The following is an 8,444-nucleotide window of genomic DNA, read 5'->3' on the forward strand; positions in this document are numbered from 1 at the left end:
TCATGATCTTACAGTTTATGAGTTCGAGGCTTGCATCAGGCTCTCTGCTGTCATCTCAGAGCCCACTTCAGATCCTCTGTCCCCCCCTCTCTTGACCCCTCCCCTACTCATGCTCACGCTCTCTCTTTCAAAAACAAACATTAAAAAAAAAAGATTTACAGGTAGAGTTTTTTCTTTAAACTTGTATTATCAATCCCTTAATTTCTAGTTCTTAGTTTCTATGTTTAAAGTTTTATTGTTTTAAAATAATCCGCAATGGAAGTTACAGTGATACTGGACACTTATGTGTTAGTCTATGAATAAAGATCTGAAATCAGGGCTTGAATTTGGTTATCTGGCTTACTATTGCTTATTTATATTGAAAGATGCATTGATTTTCAAAAATACCAACAGTGGTAGTGTCTTTCCCAAAAGGTTAAGATGATTGTTTGTGATTAATACTACTTTTTAAGTCTATCAGCATACCTTCAGCCATAGAAGCACACTAAAACCTGGGCCATATATTTAAAATTGGAATTTGGTTCCTTGCTGCTAGGCTACTGAGACATGAAGAACAGAGTCAGAGATTCAGAACCTTTAGTATTAAGGAAGGTAGCCAGCAGGAATGAAAACATTGATGAATATTTTTTAGCAGTAATAATTAAGAGTTACCTGCCACCACTATAAGTGATCCTCTTAGCTATCTCAAAAAGGGTGCTATTATAATCTTCTGCCAGTTCATGGGTGTGTGTATGTGTGTGCATGTGTGTGTGTGTGTGTGTGGTCATACACTCTGACTCCCTATAAATAGATTTCATAGGAAATAGCTATCTGCCCATTTGCAGCATTGTGGTTGCAGATATATTAACCTTGACCAAGAATGCACACAGCAGAGAAAAAGAAGTGATAAGTCAAGACTATGCTAATCACGGTTGCAGTGTTTTTCTAGAAATGCCATTGAGAAGGCATCTGTAAATAGTTATGAGCTCCTATAATTTCTTTAAATCGTTTAACAAATATTTCTAAGGACCTATTGGCTACCAGTCACTTTATTTGACCTGGGGAAAACAATAATGAATAACAAAACATCTTCTGACTTCAAAGACCTTTTAGTTTGGTGTGGCAAAGACAGACACATAAAATAAAAATAAATACAATAAAGTATTAAAAATAAGTCATCATTATCAAAGCAGGTTATTGCAGGAATGCAAGGAGGATTCAGTAATTGAAAATATCCTAAGTCAGGGGATTTATACATCAGAAGGGGAAAATATATGATCATTTTCTTTGATGCTGAAAAGGCATTTGATAAAAATTCAACAGTTATTTTTGGTAAAATGTGTTTTTTATATGTTTATTGATTTACCCTGAGAGATACATACAGAGAGAGAGAGAGAGACAGAGAGAGCACATGCATGCACACACACAGTAGAAGGGCAGAGAGAGAGAGGGAGAGAGAGAATCCCAAGCAGGTTCCGTGCTGTCAGTGTGGAGCCCAATGTGGGGCTCCATCCCACAAACCATGAGATCATGACCTGAGCCAAAATTGACTTGGGTGCTCAACTGACTGAGCTGCCTAGGCCCCTCTTTTTGTGAAATGTTTTAGTAAAATAGAAATAGATGGATACTTTTAACATCATAAAACATAGGTATGTCAAGGCTACCTCCATCATTATACTTACTTGAAAAACATTAGAAGCATTCCCTTTCAACTCAGGAGTAAACTAAGAAATCTTTACACAATCATTATTATTACATATCATTGTTCTGGGTGGTTCTATCGATGCAATAATTCAAGAGAAAGCTAGAAAATGGTAGAAAGGATGCTATGACAGTTTCTAGGCACAAGCCTTAAGACACTTACAACTTTCTCTTTCTGTCTCTTGGAAGCTCGCTTTTGGTACCTAGCCGCCATACCATGAGGAAGCCTAAGTCGACTGCACGACGACCCACACTGATAGGTCCATAGCCCTGATGAGCCCTTGGGTGGTGGCAATCACCAATTTGCCATCTTGAAATCAGGTCCTGCGGATCCTAGTCAAGCAGCCCTAAATGATGCTGTGAGGTAAAAATGAGCTACCTCTTCTAAGCTCTGCCCCAAATGAACATCTGTGAGCAAAAATAATATTTGCTATTGTTTTAAGCCACTAAGTTTTGGAGTTGTTTACTGATGCCGTGATGGATAATCTGAATGGGTTTTAGTACCTAGAAGGGGGTGCTGTCATAACAAAACCCTGAGACATGTGGCACCGGCTTTGGGACTGTGGTACAGTCAGAAGCTGAAAAGGCCTTGAGGAAAATGTCAGTGAAATCCTCATACTTGTCGAGGAAAATGTCAGCAGAATTCTGAAGGCCTGGTGGGATGGTGGTGAGAGGGAATACATCAGAGTAAGAACATTCTTTCCTAAATTGTTTATAACCAAGAAAAGAAAATTACATAGTTGGAGGCTTCTTTTCAGTGGCTAAGAGCAGAAACAATGTTTGGGTTCTCAGCAAAAATATCGTACCTTCACTTCATTCCTGATTTTGTAGAACAACTTTTAGTTTCAAAGTAGTTTCACATATATGATCTTATTTTATGTTTTATTTTGTTATTTTATTTATTTATTTATTTATTTATTTATTTATTTATTTTACTGGAGAGCAAGACAGAGAGAGAGAGACAGAGGGAGAGAGAGACAGAGAGAGAGAGAATCCAAAGCAGACTCCACGCTCAGGGTGGAGTCTGACACGGGGCTCAATCCCATGACCCTGGGATCATGACCTGAACCAAAATCAAGAGTCAGATGCTCAACCGACTGAGCCACACAGGCTCCCCAATCATATTTTCTATTTTAAACAACCAATTGAAGTAAGCAAATCAGGTATTAATGTATGATCCCACTTTAAGATTGGCAGATCAAGAAGCTAAGCCACACGATTATCTAGAGACAGGAGCAGTACTAGATCTGGCTTCTGTTGGTCCTGATTCCAGACTGTGGCTTCCCACGGTGGGTGGTAATGGAACCCTCGCTGCAATTTGCACAGGGGGCAGGGGTAGTCATAGGAACTGGAGAACAGCAGACATGGCTTTCAGTGTTTGCGGCTCAGTATTTGTCTTTCAGAACACACATTCTGGGAGAAACGAACACTGTGCTTGTATTGACTTGTTTTTTCTTTCCTGTCCCAGCTCTTTATATTCTGAGTGTAGTTCTAAATAAATGTTTCAGCTTCTGGAGGGTTGGTTTTGGCTCCAGGAAGTTCAATATTTGATGAGTTTGGAAACTGAGAAGCTGATAAGAAACACATCTAACACAGGTTGCTATTAGATTGCTTTTATACTGTCTCCTAAAACTTATAGTTAAAGGTGAATCCTGGATACAATTCATTGGTCCAATTACATATAATGTTTTGTTTTGTTTTGTTTTTTAATAGGAAGAACCCACAGAGAAGTATAGCAATAATTTGTGGATGGGGCTTTAAAGCAGTCGCCTTTTGCAGGACACCTGCTTCTTTAAGATAGTTGTAAGAAGACTACAGGCTACATTTTCACCTCTGAAGTCATGAAAATATGGTAGTAATTATCCAAGATTTTTAACCATAGTGCAAGATATCAAGAAGTTTGAAATAAAGAAGAGAACGAGGTAACTTTTTGATCTTTGGGTAATCAGGAAACTACAAGAGTTTCTGAACCAAACTATATTAATCTCTTAAGTTTTCTGCTTTATTTGAAAATTAGGCCACTGCTTCTTTGGCTCCCTGACTTCCCAGAGCACCCTCATCCTGAGTGTTTTCCTCCAGTAAACACTGGGCTCACCTATTGGTTTATTTTTATCATTTTAAAAATCAAACTGCAATCATGAGTCACGTATTTGGCAGCCTTCTGTCTTAAAGAAACAGCATCAGCATACCTGAAGCCCAGGTGAGCAGAGCTCTGGCCTCAAGACGACAGGGTTGCAGCAGAAGTAGGAACATAATGGGCCTTGGAAGGGAAGCCTATGCAGTGTATGTGGCCAGCACACATCGCCACACGAAATGATGGTATCTGGAGGCAGGGGCAGCACTAGATGTGGTTCCCGTTAGTCCTGCGGAGCACTTTCTGAACTAGAAGATGATCTACAAATATGAGTTGTTGAATAAACTGGTCTCAGTGAGATGTTGCAGTAGTTCAGGCAGTGCTTACGTACCCTGGAGCCAACTCTCATGTATGCTATGATTGCAATGAAGATCAAACAGGAAGACAGTCACCATCAGTGATGTCAGCTATATTAAAGTGAATAAAATGGTGGCATTTGCCAAAAAGCACAGAAGGGCAATATGTCATCCTAAGTCGATCTAAGTAAGAAGTCAACAAAATACCTCAATCCCTCCCCCTACACATATGTGAAGCGGATTGCTGGTCCAGGTCTTGCAGATGAGGAAATGAGATGAAGAAAGTTTACTAGAGACTGTCTCTTCCTGCTGCCTCCTTGCTGCCTGGTCCCTTGGATAGACCCACTTCCTGTGTGACCACACTCTTCCTGGCCACAAGTATTGGGCCAAGGTAAATAAATGCTTGCTAGGGACCCCAGGACTCCAGGAGATTGGTCTGGTAGGAAAGCATGAGCTATTGCAATCTGATCTTTCCTCTCTGGACATGGAATCAAAAAAAAAAAAAAAAATCCAGCTGTGGGGCACCTGGGTGGCTCAGTCAGTCAAGCCTCTGACTTCGGCTCAGGTCATGATCTCACCGCTCCTGAGTTGGAGCCCTGCGTGGGGCTCCAGGTGGAGCCTGGAGCCTGCTTCAGGAGACTGTGTCTCCCTCTCTCTCTGCCCCTCCCCCCATTCGCTCTCTCTCTCTCAAAAATAAATGAACATTAGAATTTTTTTAAAAAGTCCAGCAGTAGGTTGCTAACTTAAGGATCTGTAGGCCTAATGAGGAGGCTGCCATTTATGGTCATGCTTAAGATGGGTAAGCAGAGGAATCTCAACAACACTAAGGAAAATGACAGAAGCATTCCAAGAAGCACAGATACGGTGAGAGAAATGGAAGTTTGAAAGGGATTGGTCCCAAAGTTACTTTGAATTCTATCCATCCTTTGGCTGGCATGTTTTTTGTTTGTTTGTTTTTGTTTTTGTTTTGTGGTTCCTGTGATACTTCACTGAATTAAAAATAAATTCTCTTTCTTACTTAAGAGGGTTTGAGTGATTTTTGATTTATAAAAGCCTGAAATGAAAGAGTTTATTGGTGGAGATTGTATAGCTAATAATTGGAGGTAAAAACCCATGATCATTAGATTCTCTCCCAGTTGTAAGCTCCATCTTTTTGCCCAATAACCTTTTCAGCACGTTTTAAGATCCTCCTAAAAGGCTCAAAGAATGGGTCAGACTTTGTGGGTTCTAAGAACCATGGCATTCCATTAAAGAAGAGAGCTTGGGGCAACCTTCAAATTAAGCCATGTATGCAGTCACCTATTTTGTTAATGAACGTTGCCGTTTCATTGGTTTTAAGGTAAGTATAATTTAGATCAATGCCTTGAAGAAACATCATAAATTGTTACTTGGAGAGTTTTACATTCTCTTCAAAGAGCAGCCCTTGTCTTCATTGTAACAGCCTTTGCTTTTTGTAGAGACTATGCCTGCAGTAACTATTTATGTATAACATGGTAGGGTCCTGTACCACTTTTTTTTTTTTTTTTTAAATTTTTTTTTTTTTTCAACGTTTTTTATTTATTTTTGGGACAGAGAGAGACAGAGCATGAACGGGGGAGGGGCAGAGAGAGAGGGAGACACAGAATCGGAAACAGGCTCCAGGCTCCGAGCCATCAGCCCAGAGCCTGACGCGGGGCTCGAACTCACGGACCGCGAGATCGTGACCTGGCTGAAGTCGGACGCTTAACCGACTGCGCCACCCAGGCGCCCCTATACCACTTTTGCTGTAATGTAATCCGGTTCATGTTTATTCTATTTTACAATTAACTTGAGGAAACAAGAAACAGTTTAACCATTAGAATGCATTAAATCCATAAGAAAATTTTCATCTTCGAGGAATTTATTCTGAAGTGTACTTCTTTAAATCCATGACATATTTGAATCAAAGATTTGAGGAGACCAAAGTCATTGTCAGTTGTCACCAGGGAATGCATTTAGAAATATTTTTCAATTTGGTGATAACAAAAGAAATTTGACATACATTTAAAAACTGTCAATTTATCACTTTGTGGTTATTACCAAGGATAAAATACATTGTATTTTTAAATGGCAGAGTGTGTTATAAAATCAATTTTGCCCTCGTCTTTTGGGCATTGCAAATACAAAGACCATGTTAGAGTAAGGGATTTATATAATCTCTCTAAAGAATTCTGGGATAAAGCAGATACGTGAATTTGTGTGACATATACATCAGGTGTCTGTCTGTGGGTTTGTGGATGAATGGTAGAAACATTCTGCTGTCTTTAATCACCTCTCATGCCTTTCCATCCATCACTTTGAAGATGGTATGGATGATGACTGTGACCTGGTGTGTGAGAATGGCTACATTCTCCAGTGTTCACACAGCAAGCTTCCTCTTGGATGCTTAAAAACATTGAATTAAAATTCAACATATGAAGTGTAATTTTACTTGAATTTAAAAAAAGAAAACGAAACTGAAGTGAAAGTTAAGAGTTTTCTCTACTTCAGATGAATGGCTTTCTCCTTTTGCTAACAAGTGCTATTGTGTCATCAGAGATTCTTCTGGCTCTGGTTCAAGATAGAGGACTAAACATTTCTTTATGCATGTTTCTCACTACATTCCGCAAAGATACTAGTTAAAACAAAAGGAAATAGAGTCATCATAGGCAGAGAAGAAAGTGATGTAGGTTGGGGAAACAGGCCAGTCAATTCCGTAGAGAATTTCTAGAAGATTGAAAATAGTTGGGTTATGCTGAGGAATACGTTAGAATGGGGGACACTTCATGTCAAATATGTGACGGAGTCTGAGGTAGAGAATTCTCCCTTGTGAGAAAGAATGGTTCCTCACTCAGACAGTTGGAGACAGCACATAGACAAAAAAAAAGGGGGGGGGGGGTAAAGGAGGGACCCACTGAAATGGCTCCTTGGAGGGATATCTTCTGAACAGATGTGTTGGTCTGGCCTCCTCTACGTTTCCTTCCTGTTTGTTCTCTCCCATCATCAACATACACACAGAGTTCCTAGCCTCATCTATTTACCCTGAGGCTAAACTCAGAGAATGGCACTTTAGAGAAGGTAATTGCTCTGTTGAGGTGTGGGATTGGTGTAAGCAAACAGGATATAGCCCTTATCAGTTCAGCCTGGGGTGGGGGTGGGGGGGGGGGACTGTGCAGGTAGGTGGAGGGCTTGGTGAAAGCTTGTTTGCAGCTAGCCTTCCCATTGAAGGAAATAGACTTGAAAAGAAAAGAAAAAAGAAAGGAAAGGAAAGGGAAGAAAGAGAAGAGAAAAAAGAAAAGGAAAACAAAAAAGAAAAAAGAGGCCTTTGTACATACAGAGATGTGGTATCCTAGCTTTCTTCATTCATAAATATAAATAGACATTTCAGGACTGCCAGATATTTGAACACAAACAGCACAAAGGAGAAGCAGTAAAAACAAAGTGGCCAAAAGAGAAACAGACAAATCTTAGATAAAGGATAATTTTAAAAATCATTTATTCTATCCATTCAACACGTTAGTTAAATATCCAATGGCTTCTAGGTGCTATTGTAGGCCCCGAGACACAGCAATGAAAAAAACAAAAATCTCTGCCTCATGGAGCTTATATTCGGGCAGGAGAGACAGACAATACATAAATAATAAACATAAGAAATATGTAATTTAGGTAAGATGATAAAGATAAAAATAGAACACAAAAGGCGATATAAAAAAGACAAAAGTACTGGGTGGGGCAACATAAATTATAGTTTTAAATAGAGTATTTAATGGGTGCCTGGATGGCTCTGACCCCCGGTTTTGGCTCAGGTCATGATCTCATTGTTCGTGAGTTTGAGCCCAGTGTTGGGCTCTGTACAGGTGGCAGCACAGAGCCTGCTTAGGGTCCTCTCTCTCTCTCTCTCTCTCTCTCCCTCTCTCACTCCATCTCTCTGCCCCCTCCCTGGCTTGCACACCTGTGCACTCTCTGTCTCACAAAAATAAATCAATAAACGTTAAAAAAAAAATTAAATAGTGTAGTAAGAGCAGGTTTATTGAGAAGATGACAACTGAGCAAAGAATTGAAGTCAGGGAGTCAGCCAAGATGAAAGAACTTTCTGGGAAGATGAAACAGCCAGAGCACAGACCTTAACACAGGAGCACGTCTAGTATCTTTCGGATAAACAAGACGTATCACTTCTGCTGGCATAGGGCTGAGGCAGAGAAAGACTAGAGCAGGAGTAACCCAGGTCACATCTTGTACGGCTTTGCAGGCCGTTGTAAGAGCTTCGGCTTTTATGCTGAGTGAGCTGGGAAGAAGCCCTTGAAGGTGAAGGAACAGAGGAGTAACATGACATGACT

The 8,444-nt window shown here is 40.1% G+C and overlaps 1 long non-coding RNA gene across 2 annotated transcripts in view; it reads left to right on the forward strand.

The window, feature by feature from the left end:
• The window catches only part of LOC132682177 (uncharacterized), a 92,345-nt gene extending 87,213 nt beyond the window's left edge, over positions 1-5,132 (forward strand). For both annotated transcript variants that reach the window (XR_013550480.2, XR_013550479.2), the window contains exons 3-4: positions 1,870-2,044; positions 3,394-5,132. This is a non-coding gene — a long non-coding RNA (uncharacterized LOC132682177). The remainder of the gene's footprint in view (positions 1-1,869; positions 2,045-3,393) is intronic.
• Positions 5,133-8,444: the final 3,312 nt, after the last annotated feature.

This window comes from Panthera onca, chromosome A1, assembly GCF_046562875.1.
Source record: "Panthera onca isolate mPanOnc1 chromosome A1, mPanOnc1 haplotype 2, whole genome shotgun sequence".
NCBI classification, from domain to species: Eukaryota; Metazoa; Chordata; class Mammalia; order Carnivora; family Felidae; genus Panthera; species Panthera onca.